Source organism: Centruroides vittatus, unplaced genomic scaffold (assembly GCF_030686945.1).
Source record: "Centruroides vittatus isolate TY-2023 unplaced genomic scaffold, ASM3068694v2 contig_898, whole genome shotgun sequence".
In the NCBI taxonomy this organism is placed as follows: Eukaryota; Metazoa; Arthropoda; class Arachnida; order Scorpiones; family Buthidae; genus Centruroides; species Centruroides vittatus.
Genome location: NW_027122588.1, coordinates 47,764 through 74,037, shown reverse-complemented (window position 1 = coordinate 74,037; position 26,274 = coordinate 47,764). Strand labels below are relative to the sequence as shown.

At 28.9% G+C, this 26,274-nt stretch overlaps 1 pseudogene; it reads right to left on the bottom strand.

Annotated features, from left to right (window-relative positions):
* Nucleotides 1-1,241: 1,241 nt before the first annotated feature.
* LOC136983938 (nose resistant to fluoxetine protein 6-like) lies at nt 1,242-23,632 on the bottom strand (annotated as a pseudogene).
* Nucleotides 23,633-26,274: the final 2,642 nt, after the last annotated feature.

The following is a 26,274-nucleotide window of genomic DNA, read 5'->3' as shown; positions in this document are numbered from 1 at the left end:
AAAATTTCATATTAACTTTTAAATATTTCCTCAATATGAAGCTTGTTTGTAGATATCAACAATTGCATGAAGAAATTATTAGAGAACTTGTAAACGATGTAGATTGGGACATTATTTCAAAATATCAAGAATTATCCGAAAAATTTATGGAAGAGTTCAAGCATAAACTTAATTGGTGCATACTCATTGCCAATCAGAAACATTTGTCGAACAAATTTATATCAGATAATTATCATTTTGCCCTTGTTCATGTTTTAGCGAAAATATGTGAAAAACTATAATTTTTTTAATCTTTTTTTCTAAAATAAGTTTTAACTTAATCATTATTTTTTAAAATATAATTTATACATTTATAATTTTGTATAATTTTTAAATAATATTATCATTGTAAACTTTGTTCTTTATTTTCAATAAAAGAAGGTTATGTTTTTATTCCAGTAAAAAAGAGTGAGTTGTCGATTATTTAATTATCATCGCGACATAAAAACACTAAGGAACACAATATATGTCATAAAAGAATTGATCAAAACCAAATAACAAATAGCATGATCCGATTAGTGACGGTTCATGATATTTGTTATTTTTTTAACGCATAATTTTGAAAGAAAAAAATTACATATTAAAATATTTAAAAAATGATATTTAATATTTTTGTCAACAGATGGCGCCATCAGTCAGAAAAAAATACAATTATTAAAACATTAATAAAATATTAGTTCTATTTTATATAAAATTAAAACTGTAATGATCGGTTTTATTTAATTTATATATTTTTTGGAATCTAAGAATTGTTTTTCGAAGTCTGTAAACAAATATTAGTTTTCTTATACATAGAAAAAATGTTAAAATATTTCAGAAACTCGCGTTTAAATCACGAGGAAAAGTATAACCGAAGGGGCATCAAAAATGGGTGTGGTTTTGATGGGTATGCGAGCTTTTGGAATACAAAATATCTCAGAAACGGTCGGGCGATTTAGCAGTTATTGCGAAATTCGTCGATTTTAGCCCCTGGTGGCCGTCTTTCCTGCGAAAAGATAGCGAGATACTAGGATAAAAGTTATAAAGTGTTAAACTTTTACAAAATTATCCCAAAGACGGTCATATATATACTACTACTTCTAGTATATATTACCATTACATAATAAAATGAATGCAGATAAAAATTGTTCAAGTTTTTTCTTATTTATAATTAATTACTTAATAATAAAATATTGTTCAGCATTTATTTTATAAAAAGTAGCTTTTAACAGTCAACAAACTTTTTATTAAACATTTCTAAAAATGCTACAGAATAACTTTGCAAAATTCTTCCAAAAATACTTTTGAAAAATCTTGTGAATAATATTCTATATATAAAATAATGTTTAAACTATTAGAATCTAATTAACATTCATTATTCATATTAAACATGTTTAAAATTAAAATATCACAGAATTTAAAAAATAATAGATATAATTCATTGGAATCTCAGTTACAGTATTTCATATACAATATTGAGCATTAATACATTTTTCAAAATTTAAGGAATCTTCTTAAATTTTGGAATATCTCTCTGTGAAATAGATATAAATTTCTTATGGTTTGTTCTTTCTTTTCTTCAATTTTTGTACGAGTAATTTTTCTAGAGCCATCATTGGACTTTCAAGTGTCACGGATGCAATAAATGCAACCAGATATGCAAAAAGCAAAAATCCAAAATAACATACAACCTATGAAAAAATTAATTAATTAATTAAAATATCTTAAATCTTCTAACAAATATTTCTATTTTCAGAAAATTATTTTTGATTTCATTACATCATTTCAAATAATATTCTTTAAAAATAAAAAAATTTACCATTGTATTAGTTTCAAAATGGAGTGGTTTCAGAAGAGAATTATAATACCATTGGATGATCATTGGATGAACAAGGTAAGCACAGTAAGTTAATCGACTGAAAGGTATCCATATTTTCCAAGACAGAATTGTATTGACTGGACCTAAAAGTACAGTTTAGTCTTTAAATTTTAATAACAATCATAAAATATAAGTAGATTTGAATTAAATATAATTCATTAAACATTTCATTTTTATGTAAATTTTTATATTACACTTTTTAATTAAAATCTATATACAGTGGCTGATCGGTTAACGAACATAATCCATTCCAAGACTTTGTTTGCTATCTGAATTGTTCATTAACTGATTATCAATTTACCATAGGTTTCTATGGGAATTTGATTAATTCGTTCTGGAGACTCCAAAAATAAAAATATATATACTTTCTTAACTATGTTTATTTATATGTGATAATAAAAATACATATATACACAATCTTGCATTTTTATTAGTCATGCTTTTTCTGTTTATGGGGGTTAAAGAATCTTTCCAATGTCAATTGCTTTTCTCTCTTCTTCAGAATTTTTCAGAAGTAATTAATAGCATTGTAATTGTGGAGATCCCAAGCCTATTAAACTCACCCTGATTTGGATGCCATTCTAAGACTGTTGTTCTCACATCCTCCCACTTTTTCAAAAGATCTTTAATAGCAGATATCAGCATTAATCCTCTTTTTCAGAAGAAAACAAATCTCGCAGAGTTTCTTGGTGTTCTTCATTCAAGAGTTCTTTGCATTCTTCTGTCATCAGATCCGTTTCAGGTTCCATTATGAGCTCTTCAATGTTCTTTATTTCTCAGATGTAATTTTTGTTACTCCTTTAATTGCTTGAGTCTTTTTGATTATACAGTATCTTTTTTAGATAAGATTGAACTGTGGTTTACTGTAGACCTGTTCAAGCAGAAGATGTCTGATGTTGCTGTCCAGCAACATCAAACATCTTCTGCCCACTCTCTACCTTTGCTATTATACTCTCACCTTTCGAAAATAAAAACTGACGCAAAACTTAACAAGTGCTCACCCGACAGTCTTGCAAATACTATAAAAAAATTGTTTCTGTCAGAAAAATAAAAGGCTGGAATTACAAGGGATAGTTAAGTTCAGATGAATACTATCCAATCAGTGTATATCTGGTTGAGGGTCGATGTCAACGTCTCCTGCGCTCCAAAAAGTTTTGAATTGTTGCCTGAAGACAAGAGATGACCAATTGGTATTCGTTATTTTACGTTGCTTCTTCTTGTGTTTGTTCGGTAAGGTGTTCATTATCCGATCATGTGTTTGTTGTCTGAACATACAAATCTTTCGAGAAAGTGTTTGTTATCTGATTTGTTCATTAACCAATCAACCACTGTATAAGTTATTTTTTTCTTTCTATGTTATGACTTGAATGCAAGACTGATTACAAATTTAAGTGCCATGTCATATTCTGGAAAAACCTTTAGACCTATTTCACCAACAAATAAGTAGACAAATCATAAAATTAACAACTATTGCATTTTACCATTTTAAGACTAGACATGATTACTGCACTAATATCTACAAATATGGCAGATCTGTTCTGTTTCTAAAAACAAAATTTACTAATTCTGTTCTTAAAATCTCAAGAAATTCTTATCTATTGAGTTGATTTATTGGTGAAACCTTCTCTGCAATAATCTCAGCATTAGTCTGATCATTGGATTTACAAATACCCCATCAAGTCCACCATATCCTTCTAAACTCATGATTTGTTTAGTATAAAACACAGAAAATGAAAAAAATCAAAGGTGTGAAAATTAAATTAACAGACATTAAGATAGGCAATTCAATTGATAAATAAGCTCAACAATTTTATGACAGTAATTTTTTAATGTCTCTACTGCACATTGTTTTAATGAGGAAAAATTAGTAACCTCAAGACTTATTATTGTTGTTAATGCTTCATTTAAAAAAATGCTAATAAATAAAAACAACCTTCTGTGAACATTTTGTGTTATTTTTGTTTAGGAAATAATGATATCATTATCTATTTTCTCATAAATTTTTTTTTGTAGATCTTTTGTTTTTCATAAGAAATGTTTCACTAGATATATTCTTTTGGTTTTTGTTATGTAGAACTGACAACAACTATGTAATCTGGAATGAAAGTTTTCTACATTATTTGTTCTTAAACACAAAAATTAAATTTATTTTTACTTTAAATTCTAAATTTCATCATTTTCAGATATGAGATTTTTCAAGCACAAATTATATAACAAATAATGAAATAATATCACATATAATTTCTCCAAATTTATAATAGATAATCTTATTTAGCAGTACTACTCATTATTGATATACAGTGTAACCTGGATTCACATACCTCATTCCTGAAACCTCTTGTAAATTGAAATTTTGCAAATAGGAATGATCCTTTCCATTATTTATAGCTGAAATCATTATGCCATTCTACTCACCTTTCCCAAACAACATTAAAGTGCTATAAAACATCTATTTACCTATCAATCAATGATTCTAAATAAAATGAATGTTTATTAGATTATCCATCAATATAAAAGCAGGTAATACAAAATGAGAGAAATAAATAAATAATAAGCAAATTATCACATAATTCTCTATGGTAAAAAGAAGTTAGCTATGATAATAAATAAGTATAATACAAGTAAAAAACATTTTTATTTTGCCCTATTTTATCTAATAATATCCTAGTTACTGATATAAGTATTTTTAATGTAGAGATAAAGCTTATTAAACTGTTTAACTGTATTTAGAATGAATAGCTCAAACAATAGAATAGTTTTTTCTTATTTCGTCTACTAGTACGTATCTATTAACAGAACTTATTAAACTGGCTTTAAGGATACAGCAACTCAGTTTCACAGATTAGAAATGTGGTAAAGTTAATGTTTAATCTAATAATTTATGTTTTAATACAGGGATTTGTTTAAAAAGATTGTTAATAGTGTTTAAATTTAATTGCTTGGTGGAAATCTGAATAGAAAGAATTAGCCCTGAAATTGTAAGAATTTTATATTATTGTTGGTAAATTTAAATTTTGTACAAAAAATTTTATATTTTAATTTTTATGTAGAATGTGTCATATAACTGCAGGTATATAATATAACACATAAATACCTGCTGATGAGGGACAAACGAGTCTGAAACACAATATTAACACGTATGTGTCCAGGTAAATTAAATAAAACAACAATTTTCTAATCTGTGAAACTGAGTTGCTGTATTCTTAAAACCCAGTTTAATAAGTCCTGTTAATAGATACGTACTAGTGGACGAAATAAAATAATAATAAATTGAAGACATTGAGGCATATTAATTTAAGTGAATATTTTGTTCTCATAAATATTGATCTTCACTTGCTAAGTATTTCATCCTGTAAGTCAAGAAGATAAAAAAGAAAAAAAAGAAAAACAAAGGTTATAATGAATTCTTGTATACTGAATACTAATAAGTCAGAATCACACTGTATTTATATGTAATTTTAAAGCTATAAAACATTATCTATGAATCAATGATTCTAAATAAAAAATAAAATAAATAAAATCAATGTTTATTAGTTTTCCATACCTCCATAACCTATAAGACACACAAAAATAACCCATGCAACAGCAACACTCCATGTGGTACGAGCAACTGCATTGTAGACTGCACCAGTAGACATACCAATGTCAGCATGATATAAACCAAATATTACACTTAATCCAAAGAAAAGAGCAAGAAGCCAGCCAATCACCAAAAATGCCTTTAAAATTTTAAATTTAATTATTATTAAAAATAAATATTTATTCATATATTTTTAAAACTGAACTTACACTTTTCATAAATTTACGATGATTAAGTGCTACAAGTAAGACATAGCCTGTTAAAATGCCAACCATGTAAGATCCAATTCGGCAATAAGGTTTATCATAAATGATATCAAAATATTGATCCTTTCTACAAAGGTAAATAATATAAAAACAATAAATTTTAAAAAATTCAAAATGTATAAAAAATGGCAATAAAAAGTGTTAGTAAAATGCAAAGTTAAAGGTTTTGTCAATTAATATAAATTAGAAAAATAATTAAAAAACAGAAAATTTTGTTACAAGAAAAATATACTATTATTTAAAAATAACATTCCTACTTTTGATTAGTTATATCTAAGTGCTCAGTGTTCAATCAAATACTCAGTTTCTCTTTGATAAAAAAGAGATTGCAACAGTTTCGTTATACAGTTATTATACAGGTGCTTCCCTACATATGAATGTTCAACTTATGAACAATTTGACTGTACTGTACCTTCAAAATTTAAATTTCACATTAGTTCTGAAGTTCTCTTGATGTTCATGGGGTGAGGTTGAAGTCAGTCTTTGGCCAGTAATAAATAATAAATTTTTCATAAATAATTACTGTAGGCTTATTTCTATTCATATTGTCATTTTTTGTTTTTGAATGAATTTTGAGGTTTCACTTCCGCTCATTATAATGGTGTTTTTTGCTGTTGTTTGCAATTTTTATACATTTTTATGATTAGTGCTTTAAAAATGCAAGTTTAAAATAAGATGTTTCACTGTGTCAAAAGAAATTATTCTGCTGTTAGTTCACAATCACAAGTTTATGGTTTTCCAAATAGTGGAAAAAGCAGTTTGTTTTTATTTATTATTGTTACAATGTTTGGAAGAAAGAAACTTAAGTGGAAAACTAACTGTTATTTATTCATTAAACTGCATATTTATCTTAACACACTGGCTTTCATAGAAAACAGCACAAAAAAGGAAGATGAGTAGGGCCACAAGGTATTCAAAAAAAATTTTTTTGACATCAGCATCAAAACAACTTATACAGTTATGTTTAAACTTATTATGACAACTTATGTTAACAATTATTTATTAACAAATGTTAATAAATAAACTTATGTTTAACAATTATTTATTAACAAATCCTGCAGTGACGTGAACTCTGCAAATTTCCGAGAAAAAATGGAATGCGATTTTTTTCAAAAGATTGCGGCTGTATGCCTTTTTATTTTGTATAGTTTTTTAGTTTAATTTATATTCTATTTCTATAAATTTATCCTTCCTTCCAATTTTCTTTGTTCCTTTGTCTCGAACTTCTGAGAACTTGGAGCCCACCAGGAGGTAGGGGAGAAACAATAGATGGCGACGAGACTGGAGGGAAAAAGACATTCCAGTGGACATTTTTGGGCCAGACACGAACAGATATGGACGTGTGGCAGCAAGGCTCGTGAGTTGGAAATCAGCGAGCACTGCAGAAGAGGGCCTTAAGAAAGAGATCGAGAAGAAAATCTGATCAACAGACGTGGAAGCGAACCCTAAGAAAAAGCCATTTTTAAAAGAGGAGAACGTACAAGCTTGGGAAGTCGAGATGAGGAACTGTGGAGAACCATCGCTGAAAATTTGGGTACCCATCTGTCCTATGACCCTTCTTACTTTCCTTTCTTTCTATCCTCTCTCTATTAGATTTAAGTTTGATTAAGATTTGCACGCGTTAGATAAGTATCATTGTCGGGCAGTAGTTGTAACGAGACTTAACTACCTGGATTACCATTTTTACATCACTGAGGATAATTGGAAATGTGTAAAAGGAACAGCAGGAATCCGTAAAGAATTTGTATATATCTAGCTCTATCACAAAATTAAATTCGTTTTAATTGGTTAACATGTGTATGTGTTTTTCCTTTTGCGTTGTACAGTACATATAACAAGATTGTAAACATCCACCGATAGAAAAACTATCAAATAGTTTCAGATTGGATGTCACCCCGATTGTCAGCAATGTGATGGGAAAGTTGACACATAGGTGTCAGAAAATGTATTGTCATTGTCAACATGGATGATCACATGATCCCTTTCCCATGACAATCAAATAAAAGCTCAAGCCACCGGAAGCTCAGGGTGATCCAAAGGAAGTTATACTTGTCAATGTGATACATTCGTTTCCAGGCTCAACAAAAGGAGAAGACTCTGGTAGAAGACAGATCATGGCTTCAAACTTCCATACAGCTCGCCAAAGTGTCTAGGACTACAATTCCTATGAACTGATTGATGCATACTGTTCATTTCCTCATAGAGGTATTTTGTTAGCGAATTGTGAACTCACTCTCTCCAGCAATGGGAATAGACAGCCTAGAGTGGCCCTTTATATACATATTTAGTATTTAATCGCATTTAACCGAGTTAGCTTTGTAGACCTTCTGTATGCCCCTTTGGCAGATTGCCTATGTATTGCATTGTCTTATCTAATCAATCCAATTCTTATCCTTCACAGCTATCATTCACATCCTCAGTTTGAGAACAGACATTAATAAATGCTTAGTTATTTTATTTCACCTATCTCCTGTCACTTGACTTGCTCACTTCCTTCGCCATTCGATAAAAAGCCATCCAAAATGACAACGTGGGCGGTCTTTGCAGACTGTTGACAAATAAGTGGTCAGTAGGGATTAACCCCTGGACTGCAGTTTCTCACAGACATAACCCACAGAAAATTATTAGAACAAAAATAAAAACCTTTGTATAACTTATCTCACCATATAGCCCATATCTTTGGAACAGCCATTGAAAGCATGCTCTTTTTTCAGTTTATAAGTTACCATTTGAAACATTAAAACATTTGTTAATTAATACACTTCGCTATAGATGTAATTATTGTTTAATAATTACATCTATAACAAAGGGAACATCTAAGGGAAATGAAAAAACAGAAATATTGAAAGGAAACCTCCTAAACTTCATGTGTCTAGATACAAATGCCTATCAAACACAATATTTTTCTCATATTGCTTCATTTCTATTTATCAATTAATAATAATAAATGTCAAAATAAATGCAGAAAAAGTTAAATAAAAATTAATTGTTTTATTTAACTTTTTCTGCTTTTATTTGTTTTATTTCACCATTTATTCTTTTTTAAATTTTCTTTTTAATAATTTTGATTATATAACAAACAAATTAATTTTCAATTAAATTTACTTTGTTTATAAATGATTTATAAAATTTAAGAAATTATTACAGAACAAATTCAATAAATTTATGCTTTTGTAATGAATTAGATATTATATATATGAAAATACAGTACATTGTGAAGTTTTTAAGATTAGTATTGTCTTAAAACCATGACTAAAAACATAAAAAGTTGTTAGAAAAGAATATTTTTTCTATATCATAAATACACTAGTTATTTGTTATATTACACATATTGAGAGACAAACCAAATGAGCATGATACGTCTGAATGAATGACATAACAAAGGGCTACTCTATTATGGTTCAAATTTCATATATATTAATTTTTATTTTATGAGAAAGTTATTTAAAAACCTAAAAAATTAAATACCATATTATATTACCACAATAATTACAATATGGCAAACTATAATTATATAGTAGAAAATATTTTTAATGTTATATATCAGAATAAAAAAAATTCAATATAACATTGTCTACAATATAAGTTATATTATAGAAAATGATATATATTCACTTACTTGGCCTGCATGTCCATTACTTGATCTACTTTCAAATCTTGATTGAATGTTAAAACTGAACTCAGATCATACTCAATACTTAATACTCCTGTCACTATCCATGATATTAATATTACAATTCCTACCACTGTAGTTCCTACAATAGGTAACCTGAAAATAATAATTAAAATTAATTAGTAGAATATGTCTTTTGAAATGAATTCATAGTAAAAACAATAAAAATACTAACTTCCATAACAGCAATAAAAATATTGGACTAATGATATAAAATTGCATATCATTTGCTAAGTACCATGTCCATCCCATGCACTAATCAAAAGGAAAACATTGTTTATTTCATAAAAGTTCATTTTGATATCATATTTATTTATATATTTATAATAATAAAACTTACCATGTCATTTGAATCTTCAAAATTCAATATGTAAAGTATATTCCACCACCAGTTTTTTTTACAGTTTCCATTATCTGTTTCATTTGGCCAAGATGGTCCAGAACCTAAATGTAGCCAGAGAGTTGAGTAAAATCCTAACAACATTGCAAACACAGGTGTTAATCTGTAAAATGTTTAACTTTAGTTTAAGAATATATAGCTTATACATATATATTTATATATAAACAACAATTTTTGTAAAATTGTATCTTGCCTCCAAATTCGGTGAACATAATAATAAATCCAATTCATATTGGTTTGTTTTTCAAAGCGTTCTTTAAGAAACAAATATGACAGAAGAAATCCACTGAAAATTAATTTTAAAAAATGAAAAAAATTTTATTTAACATTCATAAATTTAATGATTATTATACTTTAAAGTAAAAGATTCATTTTATCTTTCTAAAAAAAATAAAAATTCAACAATAGCATATTTTTGTGAGCAAAAATGTTTTATTAAATCTTAATGTTTTCAGAATATTACACTATCTTCAATATTTTTTAGTTTTAATACAAACTATACTGTATATGCAAATGAATACCTTCAAAAAATTTTTCTTAAAAATTTCTAAACATATTAGTTTGCATTTATAGTTTGTACATACTCACACCTGTTGAATGTTGTTCTTGCCAGCCGTAATGGGCATATGTTACCTGAATATAGGCTACATTTCTTGTGAAGCTTGTTTTTTATGAAAAGAACAATAATTTTAGGAATTTTGCTGTCATAAGAATTTATACCAAGGACCTTTGACTCCATGAGCTCTTAGGAGAATGATCACTTGATTCAAAAAACTAGATATCTGAGAATTCAACCTAATCAAAGATGCAAACCTATTACTTCACTAGTTTTAGAAGATGTTACCTCAGCTGTTGTTGAACTGTCAATCAAAAATGTTTCTGGCTCCAGCAGCACATGTACAGTGTCATGGTATATCCTACAGGACGATGAGAAAGGTGATGAGAAAGGAGTTTAGTGGGATTCATAAAAGATTAGTCAAGAAGTTGCTTGCTGTTGAAATGGAAATTCAACTGATCTTTACATTGACTTTCTTTGCCTAAATGGAAGTGAATGTGTCATGACAATGAAAGATCCTGTGGAGTGACAAGATACATTTTTACCTCAATGGAACAGTGAATAATCATAACTGTCAGATTTGAGCCAGATAAAACCCTCATGGTTTCCAGTAGATTTTACTGAACTTGTCTTTCATAGATTCACCATCACATTTATACATTTATTTCGTAACCATTCTTATTCAATGAAATTAGTCCCAATGGCCTGTGATATGATCTGTGATTGCCCAAAGATATTGAGAGATTGCTTAACATTTTTGTTGTACCCCAACTGCAATAATGACAATGCTTTGAGTCAACAATTTTAATGCCAGATGGAGTATCTTCACATATCAGATGCTGTGTACAGCAGTTTCTGCAACAAAATTTCACCAATAATAAAGTGATTAATTGTGCATTTCCTACTATCTGACACCTTGTTTTCTGGTTCTTAATCTGTATGATTTATCAAAACTATGTTGCAAATTAAATTTCTTAACTTTGAAAACAATATGTGCATGTGAGAAGCATTATAGAAACTCAATCATGGTTGACTGTTAAGAACACTAATTATTGCCTTCAAGTTTTACACCTTCAGAATGGGGACCACATTGAACAGTATCCATTACATTGCTAAGGAGCTCTTGAGGGTCCTGAACAAATAGAATGTTTGTTGCTTGCAGTACCAAAAGTATCATAATAGTGAGTGTGGTGGCAGGTGACACCACCATCAAGGAAGCATTGAGGTTGACAACACAAAAAGTAGAAAAAAGATTCTTTCTTAGGTATTCTTAATATAGATGAGCTATTGAACAGAACCCGTCAATACATGTGCAAATTTCAATTTGTATGAATGTGTGAATTTCTTTATATGTCAATTTGTAGTCAGTTGTATATGTATAATGGAACATTGATGAGATAAATATTGTTATTGTTAAACAAAACATTTGTGTGGAATCCTTTCCCTAAGGAAACACCACATGAGGGTTAGTATTATTTCTTTTATGGAAAGGTTCCTATATGTCCTGAAATGTTACCATACTAAATTTGATTGAATTTGAATTGCTAAATAGCTCTCCAGACAGCATTGGAAAGGGATACTTTAATTACAATCAAACAATATTTTGATTCAACTACAATAGAGCATCGTTTATCTGAAAACCGGTCAACCGAAATGTTGGTTAACTGAAAGCTTTCCAGTCGGACTGTTTTTATACTAGATTTACTTCTAAAGTATAATTTTTATGTTTTTATATTTTTCAATATATTTATTCTGTTTGTACAAAATAAAGAAATAATTTTTAATGATACAATAGCCTCGATTATTATTATAAAAATTATCGTCAGGGTTAAAATCGACGAAAATTCAACATGAAGTGACACGCAACGGAGAAAAATTTCAACATCGGATAGGTTAATATATTTTTTCAAACATAATCAGTTATCCAAAAAAATCAGTTATCTGAACAACCCCAGTCCCCAATTGATTTGGATAAACGATGCTCTACTGTATTTGCATAAAATACTGAAAAATATAATGTTTCATTATAAATATGTGGAATCAACTATTAATCTAATTAATCTTATAAAGTGTTTATTTTTCTATACAATTTATTACATAAAACTGAAAAAAAATATATATATATATATATGTATTACCTTATCAGAAAAAAAGTATCTACAGAAAATGTTGCTTGACTTATTGTTTGAAAGGAAAAACTATTAATATCTTCTAAAACATCTACTATATTACCTAAAAAATAAATGATTATAAACAAATGTTTAAGAATTTCAATTGTTCTAATATTAAAAATTATAACATACCTACAGACATGACAGCATAAATATATGTATGACCAAGAATAATCCAGCTCATGCTGAAAAAACCGGATTCCATGAAGACAATTTAATTGTGCACTACTATTTCCAATATTAAATACTTTTGCACCATTAGTATACACAGAAAAACATAATATAAACTGAATAAAAACTGTTTAAAAATATGCCAGTTTAGATTTGTGTAAAAATATAAATTAAAAGAAAAATAAAAATTTTACCATACATGACTCTTGGTGTTCAGAATATTTCTCTTGTATTGAAAGTGGTTCATTATCATTGGTAACATTATCATCTTTACCTATAGCAACTGCAGATGCACTTTCAGTTCCATATTTTGTGAAATTTGAAGTATTTGAAGAAATATTGCTTTCAATATCTGAGTTTCCACTTTCAGAATCAGCTTTAATGTCATTCAAATATGTTTTTAAGATATCATATATAGTTCCCAAGGAAATAAAAAAAGCAAAAATCACTAGTATACACCTATTATAATATAAAAATCTTATATTAAAACATTATTAAATAAATTTTTGGTACAATTGAAACTGTGTTGTTATTTATATTTGGTATACTGGCACAATGAAGTGGCGCTTAATCAACACTGAGCAAGTTTTCCATCTTTATACGCTATTTTACGTGTGTGTTTCGGGCCTTCGCTCCTCTTCAGCTAACTCAGTTTAAAACACACACCTGCAAACAACATTTAACAGATTGGCATGAGACAAAAAGTGCATAACAATTATTACAGTATCTATAAATACAGTCCTCGTACGACAGTCATAGCAGAACGGTTGTTTTCCTCAAAATCCCAAGCACTAGCATACAGGTAAAATATCTTTTGCAGGGTGGATGAAACAAGGACTGCCATCCCGACACAGCTGAATTGGATAGCCGTGTCAGGATGGCAATTTACAGAATGTGTCTAGAAGAATTGTAACACTCAATGAAATTTTTATACTGTGTTTTACCTTATTTTATTCAATTTTATATCTTGTTACTTTAACACTGTTATTAAGCATAACTTTGTAAAACCAATCCTTGTTTCATCCACCCTGCAAAAGATATTTTACCTATATGCTAGTGCTTGGGATTCTGAGGAAAACAACCGTTCTGCTATGACTGTCGTACGAGGACTGTATTTATAGATACCGTAATAATTGTCATGCACTTTTTGTCTCATGCCAATCCGTTAAATGTTGTTCACAGGTGTGTGTTTTAAACCGAGTTAGCTGAAGAGGGGCGAAGGCCTGAAATGCACATGTAAAATAGCGTATAAAGATGGAAAACTCGCCCAGTGTTGATTAAGTGCCACTTCATTGTGCCAGTATACCAAAAATAAATTTTTAATTTCTCTTTTATAAACAATATACTTACAAATACACAATATGGCTTGGTTCCCAATGCCTTTCATTACTCTGACAGGTTATTTCAGTAACATTGGCATAATTATTTATTTTTTTGACAACTGGGATATAATCTTTAACATAAAAACAAAGTATTAGTGATTAAGTAATATTATATTGTAATATGTTCATATTATCTAATCAAAATTATTTCTACTGTTGAAATTTTAATCTTACTATCAAGGTTGAATACCAAACAGATAAATAAAGTTAATTATATACAAAGATTTAAAATTTATATTCTACCTAATGTTAATCTTAGATATAAGATTCCAAATTTAAAAATCTTAAATACTAATTCTAACAATAGTTCATTTTACAGTAGCACTATTATTATTTTATGTAAAAATACTGATTAAATTAATATAAGTTAAAAAATTAGTCATGATTAATTTTTCTTATCACTGAATACGCATACTGTACATATGTGAGAGAATAAATCATATGTTTGATCAGAAATGTTTGTTTTATTAAAAATATTGGCTACATAAAGCAGGCAATTGTTTTATTTACTTATATATGAGATATCTTGAATGCAAAGTAAAGTGATTTTTAAAGAATTATTTAGTTTTTTTAAAACTGCTTAATTTAATAATAAAAAAAAACAAATAATATCATTCCTATTGTATCATTCCTATCCGAGTAATAGATAACAGAATTCAGAGAATTGCTTGGCTTTGATAAAAATTTAAAAAAGTTTATTAATTACAGTTAACACCAATAGTTTCCAAAGAAACAATTGTACACACTAAGAAAATACAAAGACACTTGGGACCACTCATAACAATATCACCAATTGGTCCCCATGTACCGACAAAACAAAGGACTTATTCTAACTTACGTCTAGCTTAACTATAGTTTAACTAAATTTACAAAGAAAAGGGCCCTAGAGCAAGATAAGGTTGATAAGAATTATATAGGAATTGTCAGAATGAAAAAGTTCAAAGGGGTGACTGGCAATAATAATAAAGAAAATCTCGGATTCGTTCCTTAATAATTGTCTTTGTTACGTGCTCATCCTGCTTTCCTCTCTCCCTGAAAAATCTTCCTTCTTTTTGTTCCAATCTCCTTCTCTTTTCTGCCAGTAAACCCTTGACCAATCGGGTGTCACCCCCTTTTGTTTTCTTACAGTTCAGACCACATGGGTCAACTAACTACAGTGTGATTAAGTAAACAGATGCCGGAAGTACAGTTTTTACCACAGAAAGATAGTATAAGTAAAAAAAAGAAAAATAAATAACAAGGCTTAATAAAGCCACACTATTAATTTAGTCTGTTATTCATGTATTTTTACATATATATATATATATATATATATATTTTCTTTTTTGACATTTTTTGACTGAATCATAAATAAAAACACATTTACTTTATTTATATCATAAAATATATTTAGAAAATATTTGTTTCTGTATAAAATTAAAATTTTTTAACTAAAACTGTTTAAAGACTGGTAAAAAATAAAAAAAAAACTTAAAACTATAAATACATCCATTAAATATATAAAATACAATCAAATGTTACATATTGTGATAAATATAGTAACCTTTCTAAGAAACATTTTATCTAAGAGATAAAGTGTTTCTTGGAAATCATCAGGCTGATCTGATTATCTAAAGTAAGTTAATATACTACTAACAAGTCAAAATATATAATAATTTTTTATAAATAACTTACTTAAGAATTTTGTCATTTCTTTGGTTTCGTTCAATAATGTTTTACTAGTACAAGAATCAGGAACACAGACTCCCATATATAAAGGTTGAGTCATCTAGAATACATATATATAAAAATAATGATTTATTAAAATAACCAATCTTTATATGATGTATTTTAAACAAATAAAGTTCATTTAATTAATTTTGATTTGTAGTATTTTGAAGATAAGATTTTAAGCAATGAGAAATTGAGAAAAAGTTTATTGATGGAGATGTAGACATTTGGATTACTGAAAGAGTAACAAAAATTTTAATAATTTGTAATAAATATATCAGCTTTCGTTTTTGAGTTCTTGGTGAGAACATGGACTCCTTTGACTCCTCTCCTGGATGCATTAGTATTTTAAGATATCAGAATAAAATATATACAGTATATAAGAAAATTAGAACAATGAACAAAATTTTAATAGGAATTATTACTACAAGAATATATTTTTTAAAATATATTCAGAATGCATCTTGAAAATGATTTATTAAATAATAATGATTATAACAAACAAAATATATCATTGAGAGAGAATAATTTTTAAAAATCAATTAAAATAAAATAAAAACAGAATTTGTTAGTTGGAAGACTATGTGATAAGGCATCATTGTGATATGAGGGATCCAAATTTAAACATGATCTGGATCCTTATAATTTATCATGAATAATTTAAGATTTTAATCTCATTTTTGTTTACGTTGCAGATACAGCCCATCTAAAATGAGCACACTTGAGGCTGGGCATGTAACCATTGTGTGCTAATGCCTCAATCTAAAAAAAAAACAAGAAAAATTTTTTCCAGATAAACAACAATGATATAGATTTGTATGTATAAATTTTGAAAAACTATAATAATGTTTAAAAATATCTTATGCAAGTTTAAATTTCTGTATTTACATTGAAAATTATCTTTTTATTAAAAAATTAAAGACATTTTCAAATATAATTAAAACTTTTTGAAATATTAAACAAAAGCATATACAAAACTTAGCAATCATTCAGTATATTTTTTTAAGTGAATCAATAAATAAAGTATAGCACATAACAAAAGAAATTGACTAATAAACTTCACTTCACTACTATTATACTTTATTTAAACAAAAGGAATCTTGAAAGAAAGGGAGAACATATCCTCATGGTATGAGTAGTGACAATCAGCTATTTAACCAAAATCTGATCTCCAAACCTCCTCTCACTTATCCTGTAGCTTTTTCCTTGAACTTGTAATGCTCCCTCTTCTGAGGGAAGAAATGATCTAATGAGATACAGAATAATTTAAAATGGGCTTGGTTATCCAAAAATGCTACTTATAAATAAATGTAAACTCTGGTAAAGCAGTTTAGCCTATTGATTTTGTATATATCTTAAGGAACTTAGAATTATTTTTGCATTAATAATGTTTTTATTATAAAATATAATTTACATTATACTGAATATATCTTCCTCCAAAAACTGGAACAGTATATATTAGTGATGTAATGAATAGTATATTGGGCCTCAGGCTGAATACCGAATATTCGGACAGGAGCATGGCCAAATGGCCGAATATTCGGCCAAACTATTCGGCTTGATTAACACACATACAAAAATTGGCGCGCAAACCGCATTATGGCAAGGATTGCGCACCCTGCTCTCTATTGGCCCGTTGTCACTACAATTTTTTCTTCCAGTAGGTCTAAATTATTTAAATTAATTAATTAAATTATAATTATTAAAGTTAATATGAGATGAAGCCTAACATCTACCTCTAGTGCCAAATTGGTTTATAATTTATGTAATAGCTGTAAATAGACCAATATGATTCAGCAGTTGTTGGTATTTAGATGTAAGTTATAACTTATAAGTTATTTTATTTGCAATCGATCTTTTTAACTCTTTAATTAAGCACTAAAATTTTGTTTTTACTACATATTTGTAGACTGAATAGTACCCTAAGGATATACTTTAGTGGGGACATATGGTCTAGTTTCTCCCCAGTTGTGGAACAGTTCAAATATATTACTGGGGGTTTCTATTTGTAAAGTTTTGTGATATTTTCTTGCTATTGTTTTTGTCAATACTTTTAAAATTAACATGATTTCAAATGTTATCTTTTGTATATAATGAGAAATGCTCATTCATTGCTTTATATATAAAATAAATTATATATTAGTTACTCATCTTCTGGAAATAGATAAATAATTCTTTCATTAAATACAATAAGTTTCAATAAAACATTTCGTAAATCATTTTAAAATATCGTAAAAAATATTAAAATATACGCGAATACAAATATAACATAATTAACTACACAATAACATTAATGCCCGATACATTCTAACCTACACGCCATCAATGCCATAAGATATCAGGCTAGATAAAGACTGTATTATTATTTAATACTAGAGTTAGATGCTATTTCTTATTAACTTTAATAATTATAATTTAATGTTCAGCATTAATAAGTTACCAACATGATTAATTTACTGTGTTTTTGTTATTTCTTACTCTTGTTTTTAGGTATTCGGTATTTGGCCAAATAGTGATTAAATATTCTGTATTCGGCAGAATAGCAAAAATAGGCCGAATAGGCCGAATACCGGGTAGTAACCGAATATTCGTTACATCACTAGTATATATAGATTCGAACATACACCTAAGCACTAATTTTCCAGCAAATAAACGTAAACAAACTTACACTTCGAACGTTTTTGGCCACCAATCTATTGGCCTTCTTCAGCCTGAAGAAGGTCAATAAATTGGTGGCCAAAAACGTTCGAAGTGTAAGTTTGTTTACGTTTATCTGCTGGAAAATTAGTGCTTAGGTGTATGTTCGAATCTATCATTTACATTTTAAATTACCTGGTTCAACTTAACATTCCATGAAATATAACAGTATTCTCCCTTAAAGTTTCCAAATTTCATATTTCCTATCGTTTCTTCTGGAATACCAATACTTCGACATTGTCTGAAATCACCTGTCCAATGTATGCTACCTCTCAGTAATCCAGATGGTAATTTACCTGCTGCATCCAACACTAAAAATCAAAATATTAAAATTCATAAAACATTTACTTTATATTTTATTTACTTATTTATTAGTTATTGATACAAGTAGAAGTATTCCCATACAAGAGGGAAAATGAAACAAAATTTATAAAATAAGCAGCCACATAATGGTCTCTTAATTGTATTTAAACAATATAATTAAATACAGTAATAGAAAGATCTAACAAAAAAAAGTAAACAATTTATATAACATTGTCTTCAACATATTTCTATCATATAAATAATTCTTTAAAAAACCATCAAAGAAAATCTCTCTATTTAGGAAATGTAAGACTGGGCATGATACAAAAATATGTGTTAATATACAATCCTGATTGATAATACAATATGGGCAAGAATGTCCCTTGGAAATATCTATATACTGACCATTCAACATAATTTGGTATTTGTTAAGATGTAATTGCATTAACAAACTTTCATAGGAAATCCAATGTTATAATTTAAGTAATTGGCCTGCCAACCTGTACTTCTTTCATAAATATACATTTACTTTATATATAAAAAAAAATTATTAATCTTTGTCTTAATGCTTTATTTATTTATTTATTTTTCATCTTTTTAATGAGAAAATTAAGACAAGAAGCTTCAAGAGTTGCTTCTTGAAATGCCATTAGTCCAACTGCATAGGACACACCCTTGGATAACAAGATTAGATTTTTATACTCTCAACTGGGGGACTCCATTCTATTTTGGCCTGAGGGCTCCTCTGCAGTGGACATCTCACTATGTTCCTAGATTTCTTAGAGTCAGTCACATTGGGAGGAGAGGGAGACCCACTATCAAGCAATCATGTCCCTGTACACTCCATCTTTACATCTGCACACCAGACACCCACAATGGTCCTAATCAGATCTTTCAGAGAACCAATTAAGGCAACTACACCAAAAGTCTCAATCAGATCTGAGGCTCCTAGTCTCAACTAACATAGACAGAACTCATGGACTGCATCAAAGCAAATCAATAGGCCAACACAGTCATCAACTCACTGGACAATTCTCCTTTCCTCCCCCAGTGGATGCCCAGGTTCTACCATCTGTAAGCATGTAAGTAACAGGCATTCTGAATAGACAAAAGACAAACAACTTGCCTTACAGTCCTAGTGGAACACCCACTATGGCTAAATGCCTACCAACTAGTCCACAAAGAGCAATGATAATGGTAAGGATGTTTCTGCTCTTACCCTTCTTCCAACCTCCACCCTTACAAAAGCTCCACATCTATTGCTTCCAAATCCCCATCCCAGAATCCAACTCCTATCATATACTCAGCCAATCAGCAATCAGGAGAAACAATTACCACCCCAATAGAACAAATGGAAGCAAATATTGTTCTATATGCCAAATACATAAACATGGTCAATCTGGAGTTTTGCTCTGCAGCCACCATCAACAATCAACATCAGTGGAACAGTGACAGTGGTTTTCATATCACCAATCTTCAGGCAATTCTCTGGTCTATGCATTCAAACTCACTTGGTCCAGCTAGGATCAGTGCTTCCCTCCTCAAACACATCCCTACAGTGGAGGGGCATTCTGCTTTGTTAGTGCAGTTTCTGAGACAGGTCTGTGCCCAGAAGTATGGAAAATTCCAATTGTCATCCCAGTCCATAGCCAAAAGACCTCCCATTTGCTCTACAATCCAAGCCAAAATTCAAAATAATATTTTTGTTATTTTTTAAAATTAATGATCAAAAACCTTGCTTAAAAGAACTTACTGTAATCATGCACTTAAGTAAATATTACTTTGCAATAAACCAGAATATTCTTGTACATTTATAATTATCTGAACTATTTTATTAATTAAAGTAACTCTTATTGAAATGATTTTTGATAATAGATGTTTCACTTGAATGTGTACAGTCCATTCAAATCATCCTCACTATAAGAAACATTATTTGATACTCAACTGAATGGAAGCACAACATAAAGAAGTGGAGAATGCTATCTGTAGTCTTGTCTATATTCTAACTTAAGTACATTACAGAAAGTGGAGACAGCCATGATACATTTGTATGGTACTGATACAGTACTTATATGATAAGGATTGAAAGGGTCATATATACTGTAGTGCTACGCAACTATGTATTATTGTTATTATTATTATTATTAATTATTTTCTCGGTTTCCTTTTTGTATGTATCGGGTTTTCTTGGTTTGTACCGTGTCGCGTGGAATTTTCTTATGATGTCACCTTAGGATACGTGAGAAGCTTTCTGATTGGTCCAGAGTGGGACAATAAGTGAAGCGGACTTCCGGAGAGCGGGAAATATAAATTGAGGGACTCTCACGATTGAGGACACTTTTTGGCTGCTTTTGGATTCGTCGAGGAAGGTTGCCGAGGAAGGGTCAGCAAGGACGTCGGAGTTAGACCGGGAGAACAGGAGTCTAGAAAGGGCGACCACTTTCAGTCGGGAAGCACAATCCGTTTCCATCGTAGTGTAATTGAGAAGTATCAACGAGGGACGTACTTCTGGTGACGTAAATTACGTTCAGGTATCGGAAAGAACTATTAGTTTTGTGAATTAACGTAAAGAAAAGGAACGCTTGGAACTCGAGATCGTGTTGCATTTACTTAACATAATACCGTGATTCGTCGAAGGCTAATATATGCAATTATTGTATAGAAGGAAAATGTGTATGTATATATGTATATAGAGTATTGTAAATTTCGTTAGTTTTAAGTCGTGTATCGTGTAAACTTGAGGGTTAGGAAGCATCTCGCGGTTATTGTACTGTTAGAATAAATTACTGTTGTTTCGCCAAATTCGTGCACGTGTAATTGGTCATTACTTGAGTCCTTAATATACATCCTTATTACATCCGTGGACTTAGATCCATCGGATAATCAACAATACAAACAAATATAAGATAAAATTAAAAATGCTCTGAACAAAATAGTTTTATAACAGAATGTTTTGAAACTTGATCTGTTTGGAAATTTTTACTGATTGATTTGTTGTTAGTCCTGAATGAAGTCATTGGTATTTAGCCAGTCACTATCTAACCCCCTCAAAGATTAATAAGTGGGGTAAATCACTGAAAACTTTATATGTAATTTTTGAGTGACATCAATCTCTGTAGTTGTACTGTTAAACATTTATGAATAGAAAACTGACACAACAGATTAACAACAAAGCCATTTGTTCCCAAACATTAATTATATTCTCCCTAGATTATGTTATCAATTCTTGACAGTTTGTCTTAATTTTCTCCCTAAATCTTCTATTAACTTCTGTCAGAAATAATATTACTTAGCAAAACTAAATATAGTAACATAACAAACTACTTCCAACAACCTGCAGTTTATATAGTAATTATAGTAACATAATTAAAAATTCTTATTTAAACTAGAAATAAGAAATACAAATATACATCAACGAAACCCAATAATATAAGCAAATACACTCACAACAGCCATAAATGAATGGGTTAACAGGTTAACCCGTTCATTTACAGCTGTTGTGAGTGTATTAGAAATAAGAATTTTGAAAAATCGAACTGAAACAAAACTTAATTTTTTAACTTATAATTAAATAGTTATTTTTTTATATTTAATATAAAATTGTTACATATAATAAAAATAACCATAAATACCATAAAAATCATAAAATTTAAATCACATTTATTTCAATGAATCAGATTATTATAATTGAAAACTGCTAATTTAATATTTAGTTAAAGAATTAAAAGTATACATAAACTTACTTTCAGTTGCTCTTTTTTTGTTGGTTTTAAACATTAAGTACATTAAATAGTTTAAATCATAATTGCACCTGCTATTTGTTGATTTGCTTCTTTTTAATAATTCTTTTTCAAGAAATTCTTCAAAATTAAATTTGTTTAGTAATTCCTGAATAGCTTCAACATCAATTTCTGATAGTGTTGAATTAATTTCTAATAATATCTTTGCAATAATTGTTGAATTCAAATTACCCAGAATATCATTAATGATTGTATCATTCAATTTTGTTATTATATTATCAATTAATGTTATATTTAATTTTGATAAGACATTTTCAAAATTTGTTAAATTAAATTTTGATAGATCATTTTCAAATTTTGAGAAATTAAGTTTAGATAAATCATTTACAATATTATCAATTAATTCTACAAGTGCATCAATTGTCTTATTCAAATCATGTTTTGCAATAGATGAATTTGATGGAATTGTTGAAGTAGTAGGATTAGGTGTATAAGTAAGTCTTGGAGATGAAGTACTGGATCTCTGTGTATAATGATCTATTGAAACAGTTGGATTTGATGGAACAGTCCTAGTAGCAGATGTGTATGAACTTCTTGAAACTATTTTCTGAGTTGAACTTATCTCTTCAGTTTCAGGTGGTATAATTGTTGGGAATTCATCATCAATATCAGATATATTAAATTCAGACAATAAATGATTTCTTACTTTTTCAAGTTTTTGAATAATTCTTTTTAATTTATCATCAAAACTGCCAGTTGGAAATAGTTCATCATCAGTATCATCAATTACAGTGGGAATACGATAACGATTTCCTTGATGTTGATTATAATTATGCCAATTAAGTTTAGGATTTGAAGAACCATGAACCATCCAAGAAGCATCTGGAACTTTTGACAAATATGTTAACCATTTCTTGTATAAATCATTCAGCTCATCTAAACTATCATCATTAAACACTTCTGCATCTGGTAGAGCAAAACAAATTTGCAAATTAATAATAAAACCTAAAAGTAGTAGTTTCCAAATCATATTGGTTTCTTTTCCACTCATCTTGCATCAATCAATGTAATTTTAAAAAGACTTAGATTAACAATAAAATCATCTTTTATTCACTTATCAATTATATTAGACAATAGACATATCAATGATAATGATGGTTTAGTTATCTATTATTATAATGATTGGGTAAATTTTGTCTTTAGATAGTACATGTTTACACCATACATTTTGTAATATTATATTGTATGAATTAATTTCAAACGATTCTAATTATATTTGGATTATATTAATTAATATGTGGTTTACTTCTGCATCTTTAACAAGTGATTTTTTAAACCATTATTTATCTAAAGATTCATGGTGTTTGAAAATATTTTTAAAAAAATAATGAAACTGATTAAAAGTATTAACTTGCAGATCTGAAAGTTTTGGATTTAAAAATACTTGCTACTTAATGATACATAATATGAAAATTTAAAATTATCATCAGACAATCACAGAACAATAGAAAAATGATAATGTTATCATTTGAAAAAAATATAATAGATAATATAACCTTTCATCTGAATAAACTTTATATTATATAAAATATAAGATAGTAATATTGCAATTACTATCAATCAAATAAGTAAAATATAAAAGAATGAAAACAATCTAAAAATTACCTGTTGATTTAAATATTGCAAGAGGAAATAATAAGTAAATTTCTACACAGTTAATTTATGTAACCAACAGAGAATCCATTATTCTGTTTTCTGTTTGAATACATTAATGTTCTTCTTTACACAATTATTACATATACAGTATATAAATTTGTTTGGACTAAATTTGACAACTGTTTTTATAAATAATGTTAATTTTTCTTAAATTGCATTTTGAAAAATTTATAGAATATAGATTGGTATTAATTTCCATAAATGCAATTGTTGTATTCTATACATTATATAACTAGTACATGAGGGCAGTTCTACTTCTCTTCAGACACTTACAACAACAGTATCAAATCTAGCTACTTCATCAACCTCCATTGCAAGGACTGTTGCAACAGGGTGCAGAAATCTAGAATCCCTGACACAGATATTGATACCATTCAGTTCAACGATTGCAGGAATTGGTACAATGTTAGCAAACATTGTGCAAATTACATTGAAAGCACTGCAATTAATCTCCTTAATACACAAAGCAGATTCATACCTAAGTGGAGCAACTACGAGCAAACCAGCAATCCAACAGAACAAGATAAGTGACACTCCAACAGCACAGGACCTGAGCAGCTTCATAAACCACAACTACACACAGCAGTAGCACTGGAGGAGGAGGATGCAATAACACTACCATTGCACAACAGCCAACTGATAGAATGCCAGAGTCCAACAAACGATGAAATAGCAGAAGCTGTCCACCAATTAGAAGAAATAGAAAATAAACTGCAGTTAATGCAAGTAGTCAAAAAAACAGAAGAACTATCCAAAAGTTTGCAAAATCTAAACAAGCTATTAATTTTACAGACAACAGCTCCAAAGAAGTGTGAGAATGACTTGAAGCTGCTGCAGGCACTGAAATCTTTGATTTCTCAAGAAAAAAAGTGGACTGGGTGGCTATTTGCAAAATTGTAATTTCTTGTAAAGAAAATTGGCTCACTTCAAGAAAATTGTAAGAGAAAATGGAAAATTGACTTTTCCATTTTATCATTTTTTATTTTCATGAACCATTGTACTATTGGTTTTGCAACTGAAGGAAAAACACATTCTCCAGATTTTCTTTGATTAATTGATACTGTACACTCTGTGTTGTAGGTGCTAATTCTCAGTCTATTGCTTCCCATTTAAGATGGAATTATTCATCAAGAAAAGTGATATATGTTAATAGGGATGTGGAATTCCACCATTGATTGTCCTGTGGCCTATCACAGACTATCCATTGGAAGGTTATAGAATTTTTTCCAGGTCTTAATTCTTTTAATTTATTTGGTTTATACAGAAGAACCCAGAATACAAACCCATATCTAGCAATCCAAGTGTTTGTATGTTGAAAGATAATTTTTTTTGTCCCGTTAAATTTATTTTATTGTTTATAGTCATTGAAAAGCTTAAACATTCAAAGAAGGAAAGGCTTTGTCTACATTCACTGTGACCGGTTTGTGTGTGATTATTCAGATCTACATTAGTTTCATAATTATCATCAGAATAAGCAATAGAGTATATTGTGTTATTAAAAGTCATAAAAATTGTATTACCTTGTATAGCTACTTGATCTGTTAAAGATATTAAATTTGATACAGTTAATGTTACTTTAACTGGTCTAAATGCTTGATAGCTCATTAATTCATTCCATTGTCTCACATTCATATAATTTGTGAATAATTTATTAGGTTTATGCTGTTATTCGTTGCTGCATCATCATATATAATGCAGAAACAAATGACAGCATAATCCTGAATTACGCAAATACATTAAATACTACTTTAAAATTTGGGTGTACTATAGATTACTATCTATGGAATTTCGGGACTTTGAGTATATATCTGAACTGACGGGACCGAGACGAGTTCAACGATACCCTACTTTTGGACCGGAGACGAAAAATAAAAAAGTTATCATACTTTTTCACTTACCATACTTTTTTAATGCTCTCATGAAGACGGCACCATAGTTGCCAGTACTGTCATCTTGCGGTAAAGTCTGCAAACCATGACGTCGGATTACGGTCATCTCCAGTAGGGTTAAAC